Genomic DNA, 16,585 nt, shown 5'->3' with positions numbered 1-16,585 from the left:
ACTTCTAAATAAGTGGGTATTTAAATATGGGAAATGCATCGCTCCAGTTAATTGGAGACCTCTGGAAACGGACGAGGGACGTGTGTGAAGAACTTCCAAAGTTTCTCTTTTTGAAGTCTTGCAATAAAATAGGGGAGAAAAGTCTAAACTGTTTGAACACCTGCACTTTCATCTTGCCACAAGACGAAGTTTTCCATCGCAGTCCATTTCCCCCTACCCCGGTCCCCAACTGCTTTGTGGAAGCTGGAAGATCGGCTCTGTTTTTTTGCATTCTCTCCCTCCAACTCTTCTCATCTCTAATTCTCCATCGCCAACGCCTCCTTCTCTTCCTCCTCCTTCCACCTTCCTCCACTTCTCCCTCCCTCCCTCGTTCCTTTCCTCCCCGCCTGGAGCCTTTGCTTGTTCCAGGGGTGGAGAAGAGCGGTAACTACCGGTGTTGAATTACCCATCAGAGAAGCGCTTGCCCAGGTCTTCCGGAAGATCGGAATAGAGCCTCGGTTTGCAGGGGTTTTGGCGAGGAGGAGGGGAGTGCTCAGAACTCAAAGCTAGTCTGGGGCCTTCCTAGTGCCATCCTCTTCCCCAGGCCTCCTCTCCTGCTGGGGTATTTCGCTGGGTGTAGTTTTTAGTTATTATCCTGTAGATTGACACGCTCCATTGGCCCTTTACTATCACGCGCGCGCGCGGGCGCGCGCGTACACATGCCTCCCCCGCTCCCGGGTCATTCTGCCTTACTATAGACTAACTGCTGCTAACTTCGCCTTGTAAAAGGGGCCCTGACATTTTTGGAAGGTGGGTCAACCCCTTGCTGAGATCCACGTGGACCTTGCCTCCAGCGGTCCGTCTGCAGAGTCCCCTAAGGAATTCCTAAGGCGAAAAGAGGAAAAGTGAGGGCGGGGGCGAGGGCTGGCCGCCCGTGAAAAGGCAGAATAAATCCTAAGGAAGCAAGAAATCGGACGAAAGGATCTTACTTTAAGTGATCTCCTTGAACGCGTCTTTTCAAACTCCGCGATAGCCTAAGGGGCTGCGCGGCGCGGCGTCTGTGGCTAAGACCTGTGACTAATGCCGTTTGACCTGAGCCCATGGGGTTTTGTGTGTCCTGCCATTCATTGTAATGTCGTTATCTTCAAGTTTATTTCAAAGAAGTCGCTCACGTCCTCTCTCCCAGAGCTGCGTTGTTTATTTCTCTTTCAAAGGAAAAAGCGCAAGAGGCAAAGAGAGAATCGGAGGCCCTGGCTGCCTTCAAGGTCCTTGCCTGTGCCGCGGGCGCTACTGCTTGCTGCGGGAGGCTGCAGCAAAGCTGGCCGGACTCCTGGGGCCTACAAAGCCAAAGCTGCCAGAGCCTCCCTGGGACCGCAGGGTGGGCTCTCAGAACCCGCTATGGGGAATTTCTTTCCTCTTCGGCAGTGGAGAGCGGGCGGGTCCCAGCCCCACGCGCCAAGCTCTTGCAGTTGTGGGGCCCCCTGCAATATGGGCGGAGCCGGGAGCACCTCGGTAACCGCAGGCCGCAGAGGCAGAAGGGCCTGAAAAGTAGAGTGACTTAAGATTCCCGGCCGTCAGAAAACATAACCAGTTAGGGAAGTTAGGGAAGGTTGGGACCTCAAGGTAGCACTTTGCAAGGGTTTGAACCCCCTGGCCGTGGCTCTCTGGGGCTGGGGCTGCAGACAGTTGGAGCACGCCTCGGAAGTTAGGACGCGGAAAGGCGGCAACGGGGAAAGGGCCCCGCTGCCTGGTTTCTCCGGTCTTGGGGGAAAAGAGGGAGCTGACCCCCTGGGCAAAGGAGGAGGGCGACGAGGCTCGGGCTGCAAGCGCTTTCCAGTCGTCCCACCCTCTAGGCAAGCCGCTCTATTAAGACACCTCTAAGGGGTTCACCTTCAGAATAGGCCACTAGGAACTACCGGCCTCCCCAGCCCTTTCTGTCGTCTCTCCCCACCCCTCATTCCTTTCACACTCACTCCCCCCCCCCCCTTTTCCTTGAAAATCCTTCTATTGTGCCAATCAAGCAGATGGTTTGCAGGAAATATAGCTTGGCCTCGCTGACCGAAACTAATTTTAACTAGCTTTCCAAGCCTGAAACGTTTGTTTTGCTCTTACAAAATAGCCCCCAAAACAGCTGGCAAGGGTGAATTAAACCCATTAAAGACACATTTATAAGAAATTATATTCACATAGATTGCCTGAACCCCCCTGTGCAGCCTAAGAGGGGAGATGAGCGCATTTAAATGAAAATGTCGCCCAACGCTCCCCTCCTTAACGTAGCCTGAAAGTCTCAAAACATTTTACTAAATAGATTAACTTGACTATTGTCTTGCATCACATTTATCAGCTTCATTAAGTGAATAGCTGAACAAATATATTACGCATGCATGAAAAGCTCTTTTTCGAGGAGCCTCATTGTATCCTCAGCCCTGACAGGTGGTTAACTGTGTGTTGTGTTTTTTTGTGGGTTTTTTGTGTTTTCTTTTTCTTCTTCTTCTTCTTTTTGAACCCGAAGAAAGAGGATCTGTGTAGAGCAGCTCGGCGAGCAGTGCCTGCCTGGCGGGAGTTTACTTTAACCCGGGGCTTGGACGCCGAGGCCCAACGATATTAACACGGTGAGGCGTCGGCACAGGCGATCTCGGCCCATTCAAAACGATCAAAATTAAATTTAGATGAGTTGGGCCTTGACTACTTTTTCTCTCCATCACACCACACCATCCCCCCCCCCCCCCTTGTCTGGGAAATCACTTTCGTATTGTTTCTTCTCAAAGCTAATGTTTCTCGCGCGCGCCTTAAAAATAAGTTGCCTTCGCTTTTCCTTGCTTGACCAGCTCTCCCTCAGACTGCCGAGTTAAATATCCTTTTAACTCACATTTGGATCCATTTCACTTCACTGGGGGGTCCTTAGTGACAGCCCTTGTCTCCCGGGCCTCAGTGTCCCTGTGTGTGAAAGGAGGGACTCCCCTAGCGAGCTCTCTATAGGCCCTTCCTTCCAGATCTGACCTTCTAAAGTTTAAAAACGCTCAGCTCTTTGTCGCCCCACCGCGGGCCCCATCAGCTCCCAGAGCCTCGTCCCATCAGGCCCCTGGAAAGACAGCATTTCCGGGTGCCCAGGGCGCGCCGGGCGTGGAGAGATCGAGCGCCCAGTGCGCTGGGGGCTTCGGGGCAGAGCGGCCAGCCCGGGAGGACTGCGCCGGCGCGGTTCCTGCGCCTAGGGTCTCGTGATCCCCTCGGTGCGGAGAGCAAAGCCCCGGGGCCTCTGGGCCCTCGGGTCCAGCCCCGCGTCCTACCATGCATCGCCCTCTGAGCGCTCTCCTCTTCCGTCTTGGTCCCGCCACGAAGTGTGGCCCGACGCCAGGGGTAAAAACAGGTGATCCCCCCCCCCCCTCCCCGCACGCTCCCCTGGTCCTGGAAACGCCTTTCAGCCGCTTTAATTACCCGTAGAGGCCCCACAATGAACCGCTTCCTCACCGCCTCGCCACCTCCCCACCAACCTGTCCCAGCTTCCCTTTTCTCCCCGCCCTTTCCCCTCGCCTCGAGCTGCAACTATTGATTTCCTGTCCCAGAGTCCTTCTGGATAAAGAGGCTTGGATGAAGGTGAAGTTGGCTGACCTGACGGGGCGCTGGGTGGGAAAGGGTATAGGACCTTTCCCTGGGCCTGAAAGGGCCGCGTTTGTCGACGGCTGGAGGGAGAAGAGAGAGTATGGAATCTATTCCGCCTTCTTTCCAGGCCCCAGGCCCCAGGCCCCAGGCCCCCGGGATCCGGAGCAGAGGCCTCTTAGCGAGTCTGGTTTTGTGTTGGGGTGGAGCTGCCCCCTAGGGTGCAGGGGGGGGAATTCGGTCTAGTGAGTTGGGTGACAGGTCCTGGAGAAATGAACTGGCCCACTCCCCACCGCCCCCACCCCCACACACGAACAGGGGACCCCAGAGGAGACTGGTCTTGTTTCCTTTGAGTGGGTGTGAGAAGTCGGTGTTGTGAGGTTCACACCAATGTTAAAACTACCTCTGGGTTTGTTGTCTTGATATTAAACGCACTCGTGTCCAACACTTAAGAGCCCACAAGGGAAAAAGATGTTTGCCTATGCACTGAGACACTCTTTTCCAAAACAGAATCTTGTTTCACCTTCTCCTTTTTCTGCCTCTGTTTGTTAAACAACAACAAAAACAGATGGTATGTTCTAAAACATAAAGGAAAAGGAGTCATTGTTAGATTTAGGGTCAGTTGATTGGAGGGGGTAGCGGGGGAAATATCCTTGTCTAAACATCCCAAATTCTTAAACTCATTTTCTCTGAAATTTAGAGATTGCTTTTTTGGGACAAAGAGGTATTTTTCCAGTGCAGATACCCATGGGAGGATTAGAGGTAAGACTACTAGTTCTTTATAATGTGGTGAAAATTAGCTGTAAGAAATATTTTTCTTCTAACAGGTAGGGAGTCTTGATTTGGTTAGAGGAGGAACCTATCAGATAGAAAGACTTAAAAAAAAAAAAGTTTGTTTATTCTAAACCCAACACGTGGCTCGAACTCACAACCCCAAGATCAAGAGTTGCATGCTCTTATGACTGAGCCAGCCAGGTGTCCCTAGAGAGGCTGTTTTGAATCATGAATCCGTATTTCAGAGGTAAGTATTCTGAAGTGTGTGGGCCTCTAAGTTGCTGGAGGTTTGTTGGCAGAGGCTGAGGTGGTTCTAGAGGTAATTTCAGGAAAGAGGGAAAGGAAAAATCCTCCCAAGACTTTTACCTGCTATGTGGTTCTGTTTAATGTAGGGAAAGGAGAGGGAGACTTGGGAAATGTGACATCTCTTGCATTGAGAAGGCGTGTGGAAAATAGCCTTCCTTATCTTAGGGTATTACCTATACTGTACAATGGCCTTAAGTCAACCGCCATCTACAGGCGTTAAACCAAAACATTCCCTTGCCTGCTTACCTCATCCACTATCAACCTTCCCCTCTAACTGCAGAGAGCAAAAGAGATGGTTATTCGACATAAATGCCTCCCATTTCCTTCCTGCCAACTTCCTTCCCATTGTATTCACATTTCCACTTAGTTAAGTCATCTTCTGCCTTCTTGGAGACAGTATTAATTATTTATTCTTTGTTTGCCCTTCCAAATTTACTTGCAACCTTTCTTTCCCTGCTTTTACCTGAAGAGGCTGGCCTCTAGGGAATGCATTGCCCCTGGGATACTTTGCTGGCTGGTTTCTTCTAGTTGGTTTCAGTCCATGGCAGGCAATTGCACCAAGTCAAGGGCTGGAGGAGAGGAAGGCTGAGGTATGTATTCCTCTTGCTTTCTTCTTGATTTGTTGAATTTCTGGGAGTGACTGCAGCCGCAGATCCCAAGCTCCCTAGGCTCTGGCAATATTATCTCGACAACCTACTGCACTTACAGACCTAGGGATATAATGGGATATAATGGCTTCTCACTGTTGCTCGTCTTTGGTGCATTGACATCCCTTCTTTAGTTCCTTAACCCTGTCCCCATTTCTGTAATTGGTTTCTGTTTTGGAAATATTTGCTGCTGAACTCCTCACTGATATGGGGACCTAGTTTCTCTATCTGTAGCTTCAATATCCCCTTTACCACAGATTTGTCCAAACGATGCTTATTTTGGGGGCACCTGGCTGGCTCCGTCAGTAGAGCATGTGACTCTTGATCTCAGGGTTGTGAGTTCAACCCCCCACACTGGGCGTAAAGTTTACTTAAAAGTAAAACAAAACATCAAATAGTGCTGATTTTCAAAAGCACCCTCTCTTGGCCTCATTCCATCACCAATAATTCCTTCTTACACATTTCCTCTAAGTTTTCTGAGGCCTGAGATAAGACTGTAGGTGGAAGCCTATTGCACGCCCTACTTCACTTCCCATGCTGACTCCATCCTACATCATGAATGGTCATGCATCCAAGAGTGCAGACGCCTGGTCCACATGTCCAAGGTCCATCCACACCCTTCTACCCCTAACAGTCATCCGTGATCTGTGCCTCAGGTTTAGAAATGAGCATGCGAGGGGCTGAGTTAACTCATGGAAAGAGAGACCTAGGAAGAGGCTTGTGTAATCTTGGAAAGTAGACTTGGTTCCAACTGAGTAAAGAATTCCAAGGCCTAAAAGGGAGTGTACAGGCTCTAGGTGAGCATGTCCCCTTAGCCACATGGACATGGGTGGAGCTGGAGGGGAGCCAGACTGGGGGCTCTCCTTAAAGTTCAGGGCCCAGGCAAGTTCCCTGATGGTTCAGGTCTAAGCATGATGCTTTTTTTAACAATCATACTTTTTGAAAACAACATCTACCCTTGGGTTCTCTTATTTTTGCCACTTCCATGACCTTTCTCAACCTGCTGCCGTCACATTCCATTGAAATGGCTGTTGTCAGTGTCACTGATGTCCCCGTTAGGATTGTCCGTGAACTCACTTTACTTGGACCACCTGCAGCCTTCATCACTGCACATTTCTCCCTCCATCTTGGCCTCACGGTTTTCTTTTTTTCCTTGTTGGACTGCTTCTTACTCTTTTTATGAACTCGCTTTTCTCTGTTCATCCCTTAGCTTGCGGTGTTATCTTGGATTCTGACTTGGGCTTTTCTCCTACTTATTGAGATTATAACCTATTAGTTACTCTATTCCTGTTGAGCTACCTGCTCTTCCTCAAGTGTGCCCTGCTCTCTCAAACCCCAGTGCCTTTGTGCACATCACTCCTTCCGTACTCTCTTTGCCTGGTGAACTTCTACTGGTTGGGAAAGATTTGACCTAAGCCTTGCCTCCTCTGTAACCTTTCTCTGACATGTACTCTGTGGTCTGCATTCCCTTGGAGTACCTAATATCCCCTTTGATCATTGCATTTTTTGACCTTGTATTTAGAATTGCCAGATAGAATTCTAAATGCACAGTTACATTTGAATTTCAAACAAATATTATTTTTTGTATAAGTATGTCCCAAATATTATGTGGGATATACCTATACTAAAAAAGTTATCTATTATTTATCAGAAAATTAAATTTAACGGGATGGTCTGTATTTTTATTTGCTAAATCTGGCGGCTGTACCTAGAATGTTAGAATAATTTACATGTTTGTTTCCCTCGTAGACCATAAACTCATTGAGGGCAGGCACCATATCCTTTGTCTCTGAGTCCTGGTGCCTGGCATGTGGCATGCATTAAGAGAAATGTGTGCAGAGTGACAAGTTCTTTAAGTTCTGGGAGCACTCTCCTGTCTCATCTAAAATGACCTTTCCTGCCTTAAAGTTCAGTGTATTTCATTCACTGATCTCTCTTCTAGCCTCTTATAAAGTCTTGTCGTTCACAGTTCTTCATTTATACAGTTTGGTTCTCTAGATGATAGTCAGATTGGGAAGCTTCAGATTTTGTCAAAAGGCTGTCTAATTTTCATCTGTATGCCCTAGGTGAGTCCTCTTTGCTGATTGAATGATTAGGTGATGACTTTAGTTAGTACTGTTGGCCATTAGCGGACATTATCAGTGAATATGCTTAGTTGACAAAACATGTTTAATAAAGAGTCACATCCCATAGCACAGGAACCACACTCAGGGTAACACATATGTACTAACTCACAGCATTAAATGGAGTAAATGCTTAATTTTTATAGTGTAATTAATGGATGTACTGGCAGATCCTTAACCAGCCTCATTTAGGTTCTTAGACAGAAACTATGTGTATAAATATGTGTCTGAATGAACTCATCTCTGAGAGAAATTATGTGACCCGGAAAGCCAAAAGCTGCTATTCTGATAACTGGCATTTGCCAAAGAAAGGGGTTCCAGCTAATCTTTGTGCCCTGGGTGCTAAATTAGCTGACATGAGTCAGAAGCCCAGCACAGGGTACAGAGTAGCAAAATTGGTTAATTCTGGTGGAAAGGAAGGTAAATAAAATGGGAAGCCAGAGGTGGGTAAATAAAATGGGAAGATTCAGAGAAGTCCATTGTATTATCTGAAAGAGTCAGAGTGGAGAGCTAGTGCCATACTGTCCAATTCAGTAGCCAATAGACACATGGGACTATTCAAATTCAAACTAAATAAATAAAATGTAAATAATTTAAATGTAAATAAAATTTAAAATATAGTTCCCCAGTCACATTAGCCACAATTCAAATACTCAAGAGCCACACATGACTCAACAGCCACATAAGGCCACCATATTGGATGGGACAGATATAAAACATTTCCATCATTGCAGAAGTTTCTTGGACAGTATTGACTAGAGTTCCTGAATATGGGAAACTGATGTCAAGAAGCTGAGGCTGTCGGTCTAAGGACGTGGAGACTGCGGGGACATGACTGCCATATTCAAGTATTTGAAGGGTTGCCGAGAGAAAGAAAATAAGTAGCCAGTTCTGTGTTAGTAGGAGGAACCAAAGAGAGGGAGGAGGTATACTTTACAGCAACTAGAGATTTTGATATATAAATTATATCTTATCACCCCATCCTTTCCTTCAACCAACAAACGTTTATTGAGATTCTACAGTGTACCAGCAGGCACTATTCAAGGTCTGGGAATACTGGAGTGAACAAGCCAGACACAGCTTGTGCCATGCTGGATCTTCCCATTCCACTTAGGACCAAGTAGAAGGAATGAGCCCCACACAGTTGCTGTCCCTGCCCATCCTCTACCACAGTTCTGCCTCCTCATTCTCTTCCCTCCTCTAAGGTGCCAGGCTCTTTCTAATCAGTATACCTTTGCCTATATTATTCTCTCTGCTTGATTCATTTGGTTAGCTCATGCTCATCCTTCAAATTACAGTTTCTTTTTTAATTTTTTATTTTTAAAATTCTTTACATCAATAAATGTGTATTTATTTTGAGAGAAAGGGAGATGGAGTGAGCGAGCATGTGTGCACACGTGAGCAGGGCAGGGGCAGAGAGAGAGAGGGAGAGAGAGAATCCCAAGCATGCTTCCCACTGTCATCACAGAGCCTGACTTGGGCCTCGATCTTACAAACCATGAGATCATGACCTGAGCCCAACTCAAGAGTAGGATGCTCAACCCACTGAGCCACCCAGGCGCCCCCAAACTGCAGTTTAAATGCTACTTTTTCATCACTCAGTTTTGATCACCCTGTAATTTTTTCTTCTTGGCCTTCTGTGGACAGAGAGAGAGAGAGAGAGAGAGAGCATCCATTGCTACTTTACTAGCTTGGGTCCAGTTACTTAACCTTTCTGTTCCTTAGTTTTTTCAAATGTTTCATCTAAGATGGGTGTAATAATACCTTAAAAGACTGTGACAAATGTTTATTGTTTAGAACAGTGACTGGCCAGTAAGAAACTTAGTTCCCTTTCTTCTCAGGAGACTAAACATCCTAATGCCTGATTTTCTTTTAAATGTCAGTGAAGGACATTTAACCAAATAACATTGACAACAACATAATGATAAAGATAATGATAGGTATTAAGTATTTTCCATATATTATTTAAAATAATCTTCAAAACAGCCTCATGAGGTAGATCCTATTATTATCCTCACTGATCTACAGAAGAAGACACAAAAACTTAGATTTAAAAATGTAACTATGTTGGCTTTGCACTGTGTCAGCCTGGCTAGGCTAAAGTCCATTTTTCAGAGTTGTCTTTCCCATGGAATCCTAGTTAGGATGGGCCACAAAACAGTCTTGAGCGACTGGGAGGGTGGAAAGAGCAGTAGCCCTTGTAGGCAATCAGCTGGCTCACCTCACTGATAGGAGGCAGTCTCGAGGCAGCACGTGTCCCACCTTCCCCAGCTTGTTTGATTCCTGAGCCAGGTGTGTGTGTGTGTGTGTGTGTGTGTGTGTGTGTGTGTGTGTATACCTCCCTGGAGAAGGGCTCTGGATTTTGCAGGGCAGCCACACCCACAAAGTCAGATGCAGCAGGGACCGACCTAGATTCCAGTCCGTTCTTGTAGAGTTCCAGCCTATGTTTGTGGATTTCAGCCTGCTCGTGATACATATGGGATATAGATGGTATATTGCCTATTGGTTCTGCTTCTCTGATTGAATCCTGACACGCAGTTAATCCCAGAGCTGAGGTTTGGAGCTCGGTCTCACGCGGGGACCTATGTTCATAGCCATTATTCTGTACTGACTCAGAACCAACCTCTGAAGAAAGTTTTGGGATTTAAACTAATTTGTGGCTTGGTCCGGAGCCCTTTCCTTCTGCTTTTAAGTACAGTGGGATTAAGAAGTCCTTATACTCATAGGCCAAACAATCAGAGGACATTTCGCAACTGATAAAATTTACCTTAGTTTATAAAAATCGAAAATTCTACTTCTAGTAGTAATGACATAAGTATGTATTTAGCATTTACTGAATTTCAGGTACTGTTCTAAGTGCTTCTGTGTCAAGTCAATCTTCACAAACTTCTTAAGAAATAGAAGCAGTATTTCAAACACTTGTTTTATTCATAAAAGTAAGCATTAGATTTATAAACAGTGAACTTTGTGTGGGCAAGGGACCCAGAGTTAGGAGAGCTCTTAGTTCCCTGCTCTGATAAAGGGAGGTAGATATATATGAACCACAGGTCTCCGTTGGCTCCATTTTGGAGAGCATTTATCTAAAGTGCTTAGTGCATATCTGTCTGTCAGCTGTGGTACTTCTGGCTGCGTTAGCAAAACACCTATTCAAAAATAGCAGAAATTGTAAAGAACAGTTATTATGTCATAAAGCAAGAGTTCCAGAAGCACAACAGGTTCAGAGTTCATTAACTCATTGTCTCATTGATAACATTAAAAATCAAGATTCATTCTGTCTGTCTTCTCTGCTGTCCTTCACATGTTGGCTTGTCCTCTTTGGCCAGCTCCCTCATGGTCTCTGACGGCTGCCCCAGCTCTAGCATCACATGCAAGTGACAACATTCAGCAGGAGAGTCAGTTTGTCTTCTCTTTCCTTTTATCAGCAGGAAAAAAGCCCACCTGGAAGATGCCTCCTCCTGTCTCATTGGCCAGAGTAGTGTCAGTTGCTCACATCTAAGCCAGTCATTGGTAAGGAAAATGGAATTAACGTTTTCAAAAAAATGTTTATTTATTTTGAGAGAGAGAGAGAGAGAGAGTGTGCACGCGCACACATGCAAGCAGGGGAGGGGCAGCGAGGGAGAGAGAGAATCCTAGTCTCTGGGCTGACAGCTCAGGGCTCGATACTATGAACCTGTGAGACCATGACTTGAGCAGAAATCAAGAGTTGGATGCTTAAACGACCGAGCCACCCAGGATCCCTAGAATTAGCATTTTGGGGGTATTTATTTATTTGTTATTTTTTAAAAATACAATTATTGTCAAATTGGTTAACATACAGCGTATACAGTGTGCTCTTGGTTCGGGGGGTAGATTCCCATGGTTCATTGCTTGCATACACACCCAGTGCTCATCCCAACAAGTGCCCTCCTCAGTGCCCATCTAGTGTTTTTAATTAAATAGATCAAGGGTCACTTTCCTAGAGATACATAGGTATTAGATTTCTGAACAGACAGGATCCCTATTAAGAAAGGTAAAGGGGTATGGTTTTATATATGCAACAGACAGGGTCTGTTATGACATCTTGAAACACAGTGCATGAAGTGTGCCTTACCCAAAGTTAGACTCACGGCTGAGTCCTGGTAGCTGTTCTTTACTACTATCTGACTCCTGTTTTATAAAAAATTTTAATGATTATCACAGATATTCATTGCTAATGCCCACCAGTAGTCATTTTTCTCCTCCTTATGGACACACAGACAGCATTTCCTAGCTTTCCTCACAGTTAGATGGAGCCATACACTCTGCTCTGGGCAACAGAATGTGGGCAGAAGTAATGTGCATCATTTCCAGGCTTGGCATATAAAATCTCTTATACACAATCCTTTTTCTCTTTCCTTCCATTAGGGCAAGGAGGCCCCACGATGGAGTGGAAGAGGTACAGCATGTAATGAGAGCGCAGATCCCTGAGTCATGGCTTGGAGGTGAGCGACCCATCTTGTATTGGTCTGGGACATAGACAAGAAAAAAGCTTCTATTATAAGATTTTGGAGTTATCAGAGAATGTATCCCGTTTTGACTAATGGACCCACCCAAATCATCTTCCTCATGCCCAGTGAGCATATGGGTTGCACATGTGGTGTGCGTGTCTTGTACCACCAAGATGGTTATCCTAATATGCATGAAGTCCTATGCATATTAAAAATAAAATCCCTTTCATGTTAGCCTTACTTAAACACTTCCAGCAATAGGGAACACAGTATTTCTAGGAAGAAATAACCTCTAGTTAATAAGAGATAACATGGATTATAGATGGCAAATAGACTTTAGTTCCTGTGCTGAATCTCACTGATTGGAAGTGGCATCTAAAGTACTATGTAGAGAAGGATTCTAAGACCAACTCTGGGTAATTAACAATGCCTCCAGGACTCTGGAGGCAGGAATGGTAGACCCACGCCTCCGTATAGCTTCTGTGCTCTGAAAACTATCAGCAGTGGGGAGAAAGCTTATAGGAAGTAACAGAACTCAGGGGGGTTGGATCTTGGGGTACATTTCTAGGGATGATAATATAGTTGCAATGAGAATGATGGCTTTATTTAGTGAGTGCTGTGCTGGTGCTTCATAGATATATTATTTCCTTGTCTCATAACAAGTCCATTTTATAGACAAAGAAACTGAGACTCAAAAAGCATAAAGTAGCTTACAGGGCATCCTGTACTTAATTCAGTGGCAGAGGTAGATTTGACTCCGTGTTCCTACTCGGTAGCCTACGCAGCCTGTGAGATTGGGGAGGGGACTGATTATAGCCAGTTTTCTTAACTTCAGTTTTTGTTTGGGGTGCTATGTGGTACACTGTAGGATGTTTAGCAGCATTGCTGACTTCTGCCCATTAGATGCCAGGGGTACCCCCCTAGTCATAGGAGGGAGCCCAAATTGCCCCTGGTTGAGGACCACTGGATTAGAGGAAAGCCAGCTCTATATTTGAAGCAATTCTCGTTCTGGGCAGGCAGGTGATCTGGGAAGGGACTGAAGAACAAGAAGACAAAGGGTCAGTGCAGGAACTTAAGGGCCAAGGGGTCAATCTGGGTAGCCTGGGAGCCTTTGTCACCTGCTGAAGGCAACAACATGGAAGGTGACTGACTGCTGAGTCCCCTAAGTTCATGAACTACGTCTCCTCGATGTTTCTTATTAGGGGGCAGGACTGAGTAGGGCTGAGCTTGCCGCAGAAGACTCCTGTGGCCTCAAATTGAAGGTAAAGGAAGGATGTGGAGTGAGGATTTTAACCACACTGTTCATCCTAAGTACAAGAGAGCCTGCTGCTGTGGCACATCTAGGAACCATTCATTGCTGAATGAACAGTGAACAACCAGGCCAAGAGAAGGGAATAAAGCAGTTGTGCCTATTTTTGACTAAAAATATGGTATGTAACAATGTTCTTGAACAGCCACTAAAACTGCATCTGGCAGATCCCAGGCAACAAATTTTAAATGTTTGGGCAAAGGTACCAGTACTAGGATGAAAGGAAAGAGAGTGTCACTTTTAGTGATAATTTATCACCAAAATCTAATAAATTCACTAAGGGCCTCTTTTTCTTTTAAACAGAAGCTTACTTTATATGAAAACAGAGATGTTCTCCTCTGGCATAGCAGAAAGCAAGTTGCTTTGGAAAAATATGAAAGGTATTTGGTAAAGCCATAACTTTCCTTGTAGGTAGCTGAGTGAGTGTTCATGTGTTTCAATTCATATACTTATTTTTCTTTCTCTTATTTCTAAAAAGTGAATGGCTTCTTAATATACATATTTAGGGGGGCGCCTGGGTGGCTCAGTTGGGCATCTGACTTCGAGCTCAGGTCATGATCTTGCGGTTTGTGATTGGAGCCCCAGGTCAGGCTCTGTGCTGATAGCTCAGAGCCTAAGGCCTGCTTCAGATCCTGTGTCTCTCCCTCTTTCCGGTCCCTCCCCTGCTCATGTTCTCTCTCTGTCTCTCAAGAATAAAATAAAATGTTAAAAAAAAAAAAAAAGATATTAAAAAATATGTACATATTTAGTTAGAACACGTTTCAAAGGGTTTCTCAAAATTCAAAGCCTATTGTGGGACTGTGGTTACAGAAGGTATTTGGCCTTCATTGATTCAGAAAGAAAAGCATTGCCTCTAGGGTCACTGTCCTCTATTTTAGACTGTGCTAAAAGGAGGCACCGAAATGTTTAAACTAATTAACTACAAAGCTAACAAACATTGTTGATGAGCATATATAACTTCTGCCCTTTTCTCAAAAAAACAAGTATTAAGATTACTTGCAGTTTTTTTTTTTTAACACAAAGCTTGCTTTGTTTTCTTCCTCTCTCATTTCCACGTTCAGCATAGAGCACTTCACAAATCCATATTTTTTTCTGCCACTGTTCAAGATATTTTGCGATGAGTTTCGTGCTTAAATGGCATAAAGAATGAAGAGAGTGGGGACTGTTTTGGTTGCCGCTGTTCACGTTTGCCTGTTAATCTAATTACCAAGGTAGGGGCTCCAGAAACTGAGCTGCCCACATAGAAAAGCTTTCCCCCCACCTGGTGGATTATTTAGCCAAGCTTTTTAAATGGGCAGAGTTTGGGGGGTGGGGATCGAAATGAATCTTTTTTTTTTTTTTTTTAAGTTTCTATGCAGAGCAACGGAAAGAATTTAGTGGTTGTCAACATGAGTTTAATACAAAGGTATGGTTTAAAATGTAGGTTCATTTTGACTGAGCTTCAGGTCACGCAAGCCAAGGGAGACCTGTGCTGCTGTTTGTTTTTTGTGTGTTTTAAAAAGAGTCCTTAAGACGTAATGGAGGGAGATGAAATGGGTTTGGGCGGGAGGGGAGGGGTAGGGAGCGTCCCAAGGGAATGACGTCCATTAAAGGGTGGATACTTCAGGGGTGTTATTTCCAGAGGCTCTTAGTGACTGATTGTGTGAAAAGGGCAGCTTTGAATGAACAGCCCCAGCCAGGCCTGATTTCGAACTGTTTTTCAGTCCTTGATTCCTACAAACAAAATAAAATACCTTGTCGAATGGAGCCCATTGAGTGAGGATGATGGGTTAAGAGTGGGGGTACGAGGTGGCAGCGTGGGCACTTGTTTATCAAGGAGGAGTTGTCTGTTGTTCCTGGAGCCGGTGAAAGGAAAGACGCCAGAATCTGATGGCTAGGGTAGCATTGATGTGAAGTTACGGGGTAATCGGATTGAAAGGGGGCCATAGTATTTATGTCAGTTCACATTTCGTCAAAGGAATAATATGAGGTGCTACCTAGCTGAGGCTTTGGCCTGGGGGTTCAGTTAGCAAGCATCCAGGCCTCATTGGATTCAAATATAAATTAATTCTCACAGGAGCATTGCCTGATTAATTTATTTGCATAATAGTAGAAAAACTACAGAGTGGTTACTTTTTTTTTTTTTTTTTTTTCCTTCTGTAGGGATTTGGACAAGAAAAGGTTTAAATTCATTTGAAAGAAGAGTGTGTGAGAAGTCAGAGCAGCTAAAGCCCCCTCTGGGGCTCCCAGAGCTGTTTTCTGGAGTGAGCACGGTTGGAGCTGAAGGAAGGCCTGCTCTGTGCAAGAAGTTTAACTCTTCCTGGGATGAAGCAACTCCTTCTGAGGCCCTTTCTCGGTACTTGCTCTGGGGGACTTAGCTCTTGGCTCAGACGGTGGTGTCAGCTTCAGAGAAGGGACAGGCTGTCTGGCCCAAGCGAAATATCCCGTGGGTTCAGGTTCTGGTCCAAGGACATCCATAGTTTCAGAAAACAGATAGGTTCAGTTTTGACTTACTCAGCTTCACTGGTATTTCTGAAAAGCTTTTCAGGTCTGTTTGCCATCCCAGAGAGAAACAAAGTAATTTGGTTTACAAAACTTCATGCCATTCATGACCTGTTTTGACTCAGCATGTTTATTTAATAAGTACTTGCCTAGCACAGCCTGGTTCAGTATGTGATGGTGGGTGTGCCAGTGGGATCAGTGTTATTTTTTTAAAGAAACTTACATTACAAAAACAGAATGGAAGAAAGGGGGCTGAAGATTCATGAGTTTCAGATTTTCAATATCAAAGTGATTTTTCCTACATACATTTCAAAAATAGAAAAGAAACTTTAAGTATTGCTATAAACATTGCTTAGCAAATCCAGCTTTGATTACTTCCAGCCTTTGCTCAAGAATAAAGAGCTCTCTTTTCATAGGACTACAGATACTATCTTTAGTATTTCTTACTCATTCTTATTACTTTTATTCCCTCATCATCCATTGTTGTGGCAAATAAAGCACCAAAGCCATTCAAATGAAGCTGCCATGTTGGCTCAAGTTCTATTTCTACAAGTTCCAGATGGAGATACTTTAAAAACAATAGCAGGGCAAATCCTATTTTCTAATTGATTGCATGTTTAATTCCAAATTTTATCATGAGAACTTCCTACTATCAAAGAAATGCCTATGGTAGATGCTCCATTAATGTTACTTTCACTTTCTCTTTGCTTAAATGCATCCAGGATGACAATTAGCAAATGCCTTCGTTACTTAGGAATATCAAGGAACAAGAGCCTAATAAAGTAGAGGGAAAGGCTGTTCTACACAATTCCACTCAGCCTACTACCCCCCTTTCTTTGGAATCTGTACTCCCCCATCTCCTATGAACACGGGTAAGCCTCTAACGGCTTTTTAAAAAAGACA

General features: G+C 44.9%; 1 long non-coding RNA gene across 1 annotated transcript; it reads left to right on the top strand.

The window, feature by feature from the left end:
* The first annotated feature begins 13,500 nt into the window (after positions 1 to 13,500).
* On the top strand, positions 13,501 to 16,162 carry LOC132662460 (uncharacterized). Its single transcript, XR_009602592.1, has 3 exons — positions 13,501 to 13,581; positions 14,263 to 14,412; positions 15,344 to 16,162. It is a non-coding gene; the product is annotated as an uncharacterized LOC132662460 (long non-coding RNA).
* Positions 16,163 to 16,585: the final 423 nt, after the last annotated feature.

This window comes from Panthera onca, chromosome D1 (assembly GCF_046562875.1).
Source record: "Panthera onca isolate mPanOnc1 chromosome D1, mPanOnc1 haplotype 2, whole genome shotgun sequence".
Taxonomy (NCBI): Eukaryota; Metazoa; Chordata; class Mammalia; order Carnivora; family Felidae; genus Panthera; species Panthera onca.
This window is presented reverse-complemented; position numbering and strand designations above follow the sequence as displayed.